Source organism: Tursiops truncatus, chromosome 4 (assembly GCF_011762595.2).
Source record: "Tursiops truncatus isolate mTurTru1 chromosome 4, mTurTru1.mat.Y, whole genome shotgun sequence".
Taxonomy (NCBI): domain Eukaryota; kingdom Metazoa; phylum Chordata; class Mammalia; order Artiodactyla; family Delphinidae; genus Tursiops; species Tursiops truncatus.
This window is the reverse complement of record NC_047037.1, coordinates 66,594,000-66,607,257: the sequence shown is the minus strand read 5'-3', so window position 1 is coordinate 66,607,257 and position 13,258 is coordinate 66,594,000.

Below are 13,258 nucleotides of genomic sequence, written 5' to 3'. Positions count from 1 at the left end.
AGTGAGCTGGAACTTACACTCTAAATAGAACCAAACTGATTGACTGCTGAAAGAAAAATAAGAATGTTTTCCATAGAATTATAGCAGAATAATATATACACAGTATAAACAAAAAAAGAATTCACAATTTCACTGACATGGTCCAAAATTAATTGACATACAAGGAATTAGGAAAGGTAATCCATTCTAAGAGTAAAGACAGTCAGAAGATGCCAAACCAAGATGATATAGTTGTTTAAATGATCAGATAGTACTTTAAAGAAGCTATTACACTATGCTTCCCCAGCTTTGCAGGACACTGCCCAGGAGGCCCACGTCTGGCTCACCCCACCCGAATGCTGAGAGCACTGGCATGGCTGTAGTCTGGGGATAGGTAAGAGCAGAAAAAAAAGGGGCAGGGACTCACAGCAAATAGCATGCTGATCTCAACAACTGGCCACAGATCCTATCGACTGCTCGTGGACTCTACCAAGAGCCCAGACCACCAACCCTGAGGAACAGCCCATCTGCAGACCCACACAGCTAGCTGACACGTGCTCCCAACAATCTGCTTTTGGCTTCTCCCTTTTAGCTGGTGCTGCAACACACCCCACAGACAAAATACATGAGCCCCGACAGATGGCACACACAGATGTTTTATGTGTTTGTAATAAATCTTTGCCTCAATTTCACAAAGACATATTCTTATATTTTAATTTTTAATTAATTAATTAATTAATTTTTTTGCGGTACGTGGGCCTCTCACTGCTGTGGCCTCTCCCATTGCGTAGCACAGGCTCCGGACGCGCAGGCTCAGCGGCCATGGCTCACGGGCCCAGCCGCTCCACGGCATGTGGGATCTTCCCAGACCGGGGCACGAACCTGCGTCCCCTGCATCGGCAGGCGGACTCTCAACCACTGCGCCACCAGGGAAGCCCATATTCTTATTTTTTATTCTAGGTAATTTGTACTTTGGGTTCTTTTATTTAGGTCCATAATCCACTTTGAATAATTTCTGGGTATGTGGCAAGGTAGAAATTGATGTTTGTTTTCTTCTATGGAGATATTTGGTTTTTCAGCACAATTTGTTGAAAAGATTTTCCTTTCCCCATTGAGTTGTACTTTTAGTTGTACCGTTAGTACTTTTGTTGAAGATCAATGTTAAATTTTGTCAAAGCTTTTTCTACATCTAACTACTGAAATGCTCATACGGTTTTTCTCCTTTATTCTGTTATAGAGTAAATTATGTTTGTTTTTTAAACCACTTTATTGAGGCGAGATTGACATGTAAAAAGCTGTACATATTTAATGGATACAACTCAATGAGTTTGAGGATACATATACACCCATGAAACCACTACCACCATCAAAGCCATAGACACATCCATTGCCTCGTAAGGTTTCCCTCCACCTTCATTATTATTATTATTATTACTTAAGTGTGGTAAGAACACTTAACATAAGATCTACCCTCTTAGCAAATTTTAAGGATATCATACAGCATTGTTAGCTGTAGACACTTTATGGTAGATCTCCACATTATTTATCTTGCATAATGTGAGATATAAAATTTTTTAAATTTATATGTTGGACTTCATCAAAATAAAAACTTTTACTTGTAATAAAATAAATATACAAATGACTGATTGAGAGGAAATATTTGCAACACATATATGAGACAAAGGGACTTGTATCCAGAATATATTAAAAACTCTTAAACGTATGAACACCAAGGGGGGAAAATGGGGGCGGGGGATGGTGGTGGGATGAACTGAGAGATTGGGATTGATGTATATACACTAATATGTATAAAATAGATAACTAATAAGAGCCTGCTGTATAAAGAAACTAAATAAAATTTAAAAATTTTTTTTTAAAAAAAGAAAAAAACTTGAACCATTAAAAAAAAAACTCTTACAACTCAATCACAATACAACTCAGTTAAAAACATTGGCAAGATTTGAACACACATTTCATAAAAGGTGTACAAATGTCCAATAATATATGAAAATATGCTTAAACATCTTTGGTCATCAGAGGATTCAACTAAAAAACACCATGATATATCACTACATACCTTAAAATGACTGTACCAGATGTTGACAAAAAATGTGGAGCAACTGTAACTATCATACACTGCTGATGGGAAAGTAACATGTTACAACTGCATTGGAAAACAGTTTGAAATTTTCCTAAATAGTTAAACATACATCTTCCAGGTGACGTAGCCATTCCATTCTTAGACACTTCCAAGAGGAAGGAAAACCTGTGCCCCAATAAAAACTTGTACATGAATGTTCATAGAAGCTTTATTTGTAATTGATAAAACCTGCAAACAATCAAATATTCATCAATAGGTTAATTAAATAAATTGTGACAAATGGGATATTATGCAGCAATACAAATAAATGAACATGCAGCAACACGGTTGAATTTGAGTGGAAGAAGCCAGACATAGAAGAGCTCATACTGTATGATTCTATTTATATAAAATTCTAAAGCCTGCTAGTAATCTGTAGAATCAGAAATCAGATAGTGATTGCTTGGGGACTGGTTGGAGGAAGGGATGGAACACAAAGAGGCTTGAGGAAATTTTGGGGTTGGTGGAATTGTTCAACATCTTGATTACGGTAACAGGTTCATGGGTGTATACATATGTCAAATTCACTGAAGTATAGACTTTAAATAATTTGTAGTTTATGTCACATTTATTATACTGCAACAATTGTGCAAAATAAAACAAAAACTAAAAAGTGAAATGAGGTAAATTGTTCATTAAAGAACAAGTTCTTTCCAAATTATCTCATTTAATTTTTCAGACAACTTTGTATGACTGTTAGATCTGGCAATACTACAGTCTTAGTGAATTTTGACACAAATTTCTCATAATCTTTTAGATAAGATAGGAAAATGTAAAACATACAGTTAGTGGATTCATTAAATAGAGGGTATGTAATATATCACTTGCTTAATTTTATAAGATTATGATGAATTGGAAAGTGAAAGAATTAATAGGAGGAAAAAGCATACTCCCTCCATCTAGCAAATACTTTGTCCCTTTACCCTTACCCAGGCAAAATGGAAATTTATTCAGATTGGTCAGATTTCAAGGCAATAATGGTTCTATGGGAAGGAGATCACTGGACAGGTTAAGGGTAAAAATATCCATTTACCCCTGTTACTATAATTTTTTTCTAAGTATTTAGACAGGTGAGTTGACTCAGGCTGCCACTTCTGTATAGACCTAGTTGTATTGAACTCTCTCTTTTACCTCCCACTTTCAGGCAGCTCAGGAAATAAGTTCACTTGATTATCTTCCTAACTTTGGCCCATCTTTTCTTCTCTCCCCTTGTCCCTCCCCCATCCCTCTCCCTCCCCCTTCCTCCTTCTTCTTCTTTCCTTCTCTTTTTCCCTCTTTTCCTCTCTCCCTGTCTTCCTCTTTTTCTAACACATTCTCTTCTCATCTTCATTGAAGAATAATTAAACTGATCCATTAAGACATTGAAATGCTTCATCTCCTTCTCTTATTTCTCTCCTTTTTTGTACTAAATTAGGGAGTTTGAATTTTATCTTAAAAGCTGTTAGAAACCAATGTATATTTTTTAAGAAACAGAATTACTTGATCAACTTTACAGCTTTGAAAAATCAGTCTACCTGAGAAATTATATTGGGAGAGGGTGAGAGAGGTAAGACAGAGATAAAAATTTTATTAAAGACAGCACAACAATACAAAACCAAACATATTACAGAGATTCATTCCTGAACCAGTGAAAATAGGAAGAGATGGTTGTGAGAGCAATTAAGGAAATAGAATTTGTGCTTATTACTGATTAATTACTTTTTATATGTGTGGAGTGAGGGGTGAGCAGGGGATAAGATTGATGGTATCAGACAACATCTATGCTTCTGCCTTGAGTGACAGGGTGAATGGAAAAATAACACACAGAGAATACAGATTAACTGATGAATATAAGATGATGTATTGTGGATACATGAGTAGTGGATATGTTTAGTACAGATGAAACTTCCAAGTAGAGATATCTATGGGGCAGTTGAATATATAGGTCTGTGGTTAAGAGAGTTTTCAGCAAGAGCTGGAAACATTTAGCAAGTGGATGACAGTTGAAGCCAAGGGACAGGATGAAGTCATCTAGGGTCCCTTTAGTGAACAAGGTAAAGGGCTAAGCATGGGAACAATAATATTGAAGGAGTGAGTAAAAGAAAAATAATCCAGAGAAAATGAAGGAGAATCTGAGATGCAGGAAGAAAGCCAGAAAAGAGATGTAACAGAAGCTCAGAGAGGTAAAATATCTGGAAGATGCAGTGGCCAACATTTTCAAATACCCATTTGGGATTACCACGTTTCAGATGAGGCAACTAAAATGTTTAATCAAGAGAGGTAAAACCACAAAATAGAAGCAGAAATAAGTGCAGTTGATTTTCTGATATTCAGAGACTAATCATGTATTAAATGGAGTAGATTTCTTTTCTGTGGTTTCAAAAGCCAGAACTAGAACCAATATTGGAAGGTGCAGAAAGCAAGATTTTAGCTCAACTGAAGGAAGAAAATTTCTACATTTTATGAGAATTATCTAAAAGATAAAATGGGCTGTCCCAGTGGAGGTTGTTCCTACTAGACTGATGGGTCGCATGTCAGAGGTCAGAGATCCATGATTAGAGATACCATATATCTACCACCATCATCAAAAGAACTTAATAAATAGCAGGTTGAATAATATGTAATTGCCAATATTTAGCCTTTTTTTTTTTTGGCCGCACTGTGCAGCATGCAGAACTTCCTCAGCCAGGGATCCAACCCGTGTCCCCTTCAGTGGAAGTGTGGAATCTTAACCACTGGACCACCAGGGAAGTCTTAGCTATTTTTAACCAATAAAAAAAAATAATTTTATATGGTTCAATCTAATATTTATTGAATGAAAAAAGAAATGAATAAATAAATAATGAATGATTGAATATTGGACTAGGAAGTTCTTTTGATTTTCAGTGAATAAAAATATAGTTGCTTTTAAAAAGAGAGTTCTCAAAGCATTAAGGGAAATAACAACACAAATTGATTATAAATTTTGCCAGAATTTCATGTTTTCTTCCACCTTCAGGTAGAAATTTTTGAAGGGGTCCAAAAGCAATATCTCAGCTAAATATTATGTATATATTTATTTATTTGAATAAATTTACTCAGAGATATTGAGTTGTAAAAACACTGTAAGTTTTATAGGCTGAAAAGTAAAATTATTATTATTTTACTATTGGTATTAATAACACCACAAAAGGAAAAAAATGTTATCTAATAAATATACATTTGAGTCAGGAAATACAATAGAAAAATGTATATACTTTTTAATTTAAAAGGGAAAACTCTTATTTACTGATTTATCTTATATGATTCAATTTCCATTGGCTTTTATCATCCATTTATAAGAATGGATGAGAGTTGAGCTACTCAGAAGGAGAGAAATTGCTAATGTTGATTTTTTTTAATGATTCCGAACTACTATGAGTATAATTTCCTAATGCTGTCATCTGGGAGTCATAAATGTCACCACAAGTGCAATGTTTTGTTCTTATTTTGATTTCTATTGACTAAGCCTTTCCCTTTTCAGCCACTTAGTGTCACCCTATCACAACCCAAATTATAGTCTAAATTACAAATACAAAGTGCTCCTTTCCTCAGCCACAGTGGAATGCAGACTCCATGGAGCATAAATTTTTCCCCAGGGCATGCAGTGGTCAATCTTTTATTTTCTTTCACATTCCTCATTGAAGAGAATTTCTGGCAAATTTATGTGAAAGGAAAATAAATATTTTGCTTCTTTGATATTTTGGTACATTTATAGTCAATTATTTTCATCATTCTGTTAGAAATCTGGTTAATTATTAGTATGTCTAACATCTGAATAAAAACCAAGTAAACACATGATTAATTATTAATAATATGCTGAAGTACATGTAGTCATTTTTACAAATTTAGATGTTAATCACTGCAAATACTTCACCTGCCGTTTTCTCCAGCCAGAGTCATCTTTAGATTAGATACTGATTATTGTGTCATCTTACCCCAAAATCTTCTAACCATTTTTATTTCCTGAAGGGAAAGACTTTTCTGGTCTCTTTATTCTGATATTGAAAATCTCCATGATCTGGGCCTACATTCCGGGTCCTAGCTCCATTGGAGTCCCTGGTTGCCATTCCCAACTGTATCTTACACAATTTTGACTCTCTGTACCTTAGCTAACTCTGTTATTTCTACCTGAGATGCCCTCGCACTTCAGTTTACCTCTATGCATCTTTTACAATGCACCTTGGATCTATCTTCAGTATCATCTCCCATGAAACCTGCTATGAAATAGACATAATATTTTAAACACAAAATATCCAAAATCAGAAAGGTTTTTTTAATCATTCTCTGGTTAATATTTCATTAGTGTGGAGGAACGTTTCCTATAATCCATGTCTCTTACAGCATATTTCCTCTCATATCTCATTGTCTATAACTGGGTCACATACCATGCCTACACTAATTATTAACAAGGTGAATGAATGGACAACACAAATGTTTGAGCCATCCATGGGGTTGAGAGAAGAAAAAATGGTTCAGTAAAATCAGTATTATAAGGAAGGCAGAGTAGATTTTGGATAGTCATCATTGTTTTCAGCTCTTTCCAATGCAAAAATAATTGCTCTCTCTGTAAATTCCAATTGAATTTTCTTTACACAGTTATCAGAGAAAACCTATTCCAGTCAGTCTTTAATAGACATGAGGAACATCCTTGAGATTCCACCTATTTATCCCAGTATCTGGCTCACATTGGGTACCAAGAAAGTCCTGTGGAAGCAAAGCTCATTGAGTGACCATCACTGCTATTCTTATAATAACAGAATGGTGACTTTGTACCCATGTCTACAGGGCAATAAGTGGAAGTTAAAGGGAGAAGAAGAGCATTTGTATATACATAGGGCAGTCACAGTCATCTATTTAAATTCCACCTCTGTTACTTCCTAGCTGTGTGAACTTTGACAAGTAAAGGAAGTTCCATAGCTTTAGTTTTTCCAACTGTAAATGGAATGACTTTACATGAAAATAAAGCGTGGCTAGTCTTAAGTGAATCAATGTTTATAAATTGCTTAGCACAGTGACAGACACTTGATAGTTAGTAGCTACAATTAGTACAATCCCTTTGGAACAGAAAGTCATGGCTATTTTGTCACTACAAAGTATGGAAATAAACTAAACCTCCTGCAGCATGTATTGTTTCTACAAACCAAATTGAACCAATTTCCATGTAGATAGTTCGTCCAAGCAAGACACATTTGCCTTTTACTGTCATGACAACACAGTTAGCAAAATTGGTAAACTCTGAATTCTCCCACTACCTATTCTGGGTTTAAGACAACAAAAAGTTCAAAAGTCTTTTTTGATTATTCTTTTGAAAGAAACATTGACTCTATTTTTATGTGAAAGGAAGAAAATCAGGCACTCCAAAATGAAAGTAGGGAGGGAAGGAATGTGAGATAGAAAAAAAAGTTAAGAATATTTATCCCTCACATTCACAAAGGTTTGAGGAATGTTTTATAAAATCAAAATTGGAAGTTAGAATCCTAAATTTTTAATATTTGACAAAAAAATTCCACTGAAATTTGTGAAAGGCACCAAGAGGTAGAGTTTAATATCTGTCACATTATATTCAGAGCAATAAACTCAGCTATTTAACAACTGCAATGTTAATCCAATGGTTTTTTAAAACACAAACAGAATTTGCAATTTTCAGGAATTCAGTAATGTTACCAGTTAACAAAACAACTCTTACTCTTACTCACATCTAACCTAAGCAAGGTTTGTCAATTATTACCATAAACAGTGGCATTTACAGCAAATGTTTAACTCTAAGTTATGTCAAAGCACTCTTCAGAGTGATATAACTTGTGTTAAATCTGCAAAGGACTACACTTAATGGTCCATTTCAGACATGGCCTCTTAGTTGTTGGTACAATCTAGTAATGAGTGTAGAACAAACCAATGTCAAGTTTTTCCATTCAAAAAGCTGTAGAGACACTATCTCTCCAAGGTGATCCTAGATTCATCTGACTACTGTGCCTTTTTATCAATTCTGATTCTCTTCCTCCCGCTGCATTTTTTTTCCTGGTTGACACCTTCTTATACTCATGTAAGAGTAGCGTGGTCAGTAAAATCCGAGCAAAAGTGACCTTAAATTTGTGCTTATTTTTTCCGTCTCATACAATCTGGAAGATACCTTCACTGTAGAAGAATGCCTGGACCCCTGCTCCCACAAGGGACTTGTTCTCTATAGAGTCAGCCAGCTGTCTGAGATGTTCTTTAGCCAGACTCTAAGCTAGCTCATTCACTCATACCTCAATTAATCAATTAATTCTTCTATTCAACAAATCTTTATTGAGTACTCAGTATGTGAAAGTCACTGTTTTAGGTACTGGAGATACACAGTGAACCAAATAGACAAAACTTCCTTTCCTCATAACGCTTTTATTCCAGAAAAGGGAGAAAATAATGAATAAATGTCATAAATGTAGTATGACAAATAGGCATTTCACAAAATTTTTTTGAAAACATGAATCACACAAAGAGAATAGGGAGTGTTGGCCGGGAAGGAGGTTGTAATACCAAATATAGAGATCAGAAAAAGCATCACTGAGAATGTGGCATTTGAGCAAAGAGCTTAAGGAGGTGAAGGAGTAAGTCACATGGATAAATGAGGGAGGTGCCTTGCAGGCTGAGGGAAGAGTGAATGCAAAGGCCCAGAGGTAGGAGAATGCCTGGGAAGTTCAAGGAAAAGCAAGGACTTCAGAGTGCTGGGAACAGAGTCAGTCAAAGGAGACCAGTAGAACATGAGGCCAGAAAGGGAAGAGAGAACAGACCTTGTGAGGCTTTGTAACCCATTGTAAGGACTTCCTTTCTTCACTCTGAGGGAAATTAGAAGCCACTTGAGAGTTTTGTGAATAGGAGTGATAGGATCTAACTTATAGTTAAGAACATCATGTGGTTGCTGTATTGAGAGTTGACTGTGGGCAGGCAAGTGTAAAAACAGAAGGACTGACGGGAAGCTATTGAAATAATTTGGGCAACAAATGATGAGGATTGGCAATTAATTCAGATGAAAAGTTGCTGGTGGGGGCTTCCCTGGTGGCTCAGGGGTTGAGAGTCCGCCTGCCAATGCAGAGGACGCGGGTTCGTGCCCCCGTCCGGGAAGATCCCACATGCGGCGGAGAGGCTGGGCCCGTGGGCCATGGCCGCTGAGCCTGCGCATCTGGAGCCTGTGCTCCACAACGGGAGAGGCTACAACAGTGAGAGGCCCGCGTACCGAAAAAAAAAGTTGCTGGTGGAGGTAATGAAAAGTGTTGCGTTCTGTATGTACCTAGAGAGTAGAGACTACAATATTTGCTGATTGATTGGAGAATGTATATGAAAGAGAGAACTCAAAAATATTTACCAGCCTCTTTGGACTGAACAACCAAAAGGAGAGAGTTACAATGCACTGATCCAGGGAAGATCTGTGGGAATAAGGGTAAGGGGAGATGGGGGAAATGAGAAGATAGATTTGTAGCAAGTTTATTTGCAGAAGTATAGTAAACACCAAATGGTGACATCGAGTAGGCAGTTGGTTATGAGTTCAGGGAAGAGATCTGGATTGGACATGTGAGTTTTAGAGTTGTCAGTTTATGAATGATAGTGTACGAGATTGAATGAGATTTTCAGAAGTGTGAATGTGTATAGAAAAGTAAAAAGTCTGAGGTTCAGCCTTAGGACACCCCTAACATGTCAAGTCTGGGGAAATGAGGGGAAATCAGCAAATAAGACAGAGAGAAGCAGTCACTGGAGTGCGAGGCAAATCAAGAAATGTATTGTTTTGGAAGCAAGGTGAAGAAGTGTTTAAAGGAGGAAGAAGTGATTACCTAAGTGAAATGCTACCAATTAGGTCAAGTAAGATGAAGACTGAAAATCAACCATTGATTGATCAATGGTTGCGTGATCAATATTTCTCTTCACTGGGGAGAAGAAGCAAATGATGAAACTGGTCAACCAAATATGCTTCCTCATTTAATGTCCTCCTTGTATAACCCTGACTCCCATAGCTTCCATGAACTGAACTAATTTTGGAATTCCTTATTTTATTTTATTATGCTCCAGTAATTAGTTCCTTATCTCTGTGCCTTATCTGATTCCATGTTGATATTTTCACGTTGATCTTTTTAAAAAAATTACATGAACTGGGGCTTCCCTGATGGGGCAGTGGTAGAGAATCTGCCTGCCAGTGCAGGGGACACGGGTTCGAGCCCTGGTCTGGGAGGATCTCACATGTCGCGGAGCAGCTAGGCCCGTGAGCCACAACTACTGAGCCTCCGCGTCTGGAGCCTGTGCTCCGCAACAAGAGAGGCCACGATAGTGAGAGGCCCGCGCACCGCGATGAAGAGTGGCCCCCCCTTGCCGCAACTAGAGAAAGCCCTCACACAGAAATGAAGACCCAACACAGCAAAAATAAATTAATTAATTAATAAACTCCTACCCCCAACACATTCTTTAAAAAAAAAAAATTACGTGAAGGAGATAAGTCAATATTACTCTCACAGTTTTGCAGAAAACACAGTTTTTAGAGAAGATAAACATTTCATTGTCACTCTTCTGGTTAGTGGCAAAGTGATGACTCAGCCCAGGCCTTCTGATCCTGCTCCTTTAACTTCCATAAAGAGAGTGGCTGATGCTTTCTTGCTTATTCTTTGGACCTTCCTTTATGCATTGCCCACTTCTATTCATACCTTATATTTATTCTTATTAATCCCTTGAATTTTGGTCCTTAGATTTTTTTTTTTTTGAACAGGTGCATTCCATGACCTTTAAGGACAAACAGCAATATGACTTTAGAGCTTCAGGGAATTTGAACTTCTGCCAGGCTCCGAATCCAGAGAATAGTTTCGTATGCTCTTGCTCTCATGTCCCTCCTTCCCTGTAGGATTTACTTCCTTTTAGCATAGGCAAAAGGCTGGGTAAATGACCAGCACTGTATTATTGAACATATATCTGCCCATTCTCTTGTTACAAAGAATTATAGGTCCAACATCCAAATATTCAATAAATCTTGCGAGTGTAATCTCATATATCGTCACAGTACACATCCTCTTTCTTCTTCTTGATTCTTTCCAAGAGTTTTGCTTCTTTCCACCCTTACATCCAAACATAAGGAGTCCATAGAATCTTGGTGACATAAGAGATCGTATTGTTATGGATAGCAGTCATCCATCTTCAGCTTGAATTCCTAGGGATGTGCACTCACCACCACAAGTCCATGCACATAAGCACACAGTTGAACAAAATTATTAGATTAATCACAACTTTTAAATGTTAAAACATAAAGTACAAAGATCATGCAGATGGTAGATTGTATCAATTTCCTGCTTGTGATATTGTACAGTAGTTAAGCAAGATGTTACCATTGGGAAAACTGGGTAAATGGTACATAAGACCTCTGTATTATTTCTTTTTTTAAAAAACATCTTTATTGGGGTACACTTGCTTTACAGTGGTGTGTTAGTTTCTGCTCTACAACAAAGTGAATCAGTTATACATATACATATGTTCCCATATCTCTTCCCTCTTGCGTCTCCCTCCCTCCCACCCTCCCTATCCCATCCCTCCAGGAGGTCACAAGCACCGAGCTGATCTCCCTGTGCCATGCGGCTGCTTCCCACTAGCTATCTACCTTACGTTTGGTAGTGTATATATGTCCATGCCTCGCTCTCGCTTTGTCACAGCTCACCCATCCCCCTCCCTATATCCTCAAGTCCGTTCTCTAGTAGGTCTTGTATTATTTCTTAAAACTGCATGTGAGTCTACAATTAATTCAAAATAAAAAGCTTAAATATGCATGTAAAAAGACATTCATGGGCAGACTTCCTTTTCCAAGACCGTCAAACTGGCATGAAGCTGGGAAGGGAATGCTCTAGGAAAACTATTGTCTTAGGAAAATCTACCATGCTGGCCTTTGAGAGTGTGTGAGAAAGTCCAGAATTAAACAGATAAATAGCAATCTGTGAAGAGAAAGGTAGTGATGAGTATGAACCTTATTTTGGCATCAGATATAGTAATGGCACTTGTGGTATTATTGTGAAGATAGACTCCACCTCCAATTAGCTGCCATACTCGCAGTCAGCCACCTGCTGTGGGATCGTGTGTGTGTGTGTGTGTGTGTGTGTGTGTGTGTTTCATGAGAATTATTTAATCTATGTATCTGGTTAGTCATAGTTCCAGTTTCTAAGGCTAAACCAAATATCCTGCCCGTGTTTCTATTTCACCTCTTTTCTAGTTATCTGGCTTTCCCTTCCTTTTCCAGGAATTCTTAAGATCACTGACTCCACTGACGGAAGTCAGGCTTCTGACCGCCTAATAAATAAGTTCACCAGTGAAAAGCCTATTTTTCATTCTGTTTAATTACAGGCTTCAGAGACACTCAAAATGGAGGGTGTCTTAGAGACAAATAATACTGTAGTCTTGGTTTACTTATCCCTCACTGGCAGTGGCACCAAGCCCTTCCTCCGCTTTGAAATTCATGGCTGTGTCTGTGGCAGCATACTAAACAGACTGAGGTCCGCACACAGCCTGCTCAGCCCATCCAGATGCAGCTCAACTAATCCATATACCTTAATGGCCAATTCAGAACAGTAGGTTAGATAACTAACATGGTTCGTTTGTTTCCAGTGTACGTATGTGCTCATAAATGAATCCATGTATTATCATTTGAATTGGATTTCATGAATTTTGCTGGCTGGGGCTTGAACTACAATATCTCGTTCTGAATTCTAGATGATTGGCTTCAAAATTGGCCCTTAGAAATGCATTGTGTGTACAAAATGTTTAGATGGAAGAAATAAAACTAAAATCAAACATACTAGACACTAACAGTGAAAAGTAAATCCCTCATACTCTTGTTTCCTCAGATTCTCATTTCCTTCATACAGATATATTACTGTTAATAGTTTTAGGCAAAGACATTCTATCCATGTACAAGCATATATATGCAGATTTTATATAGAGAGAAAACACTGTAAGCTATACTTCCCTATTTGTTTCATAGAAGATAGGAGATATACACAGTGCTCTAAACTGGTTCCTTTTACTTAATGATAAATCTTAGAAGTTTTTCTACAATACATCAACATCTGTGATCTTCCTCCACCTTTTTAAACAACTTTTTAAACTGCGTAGTATTCTGTTGAGTAGATGTAATCATTTTGT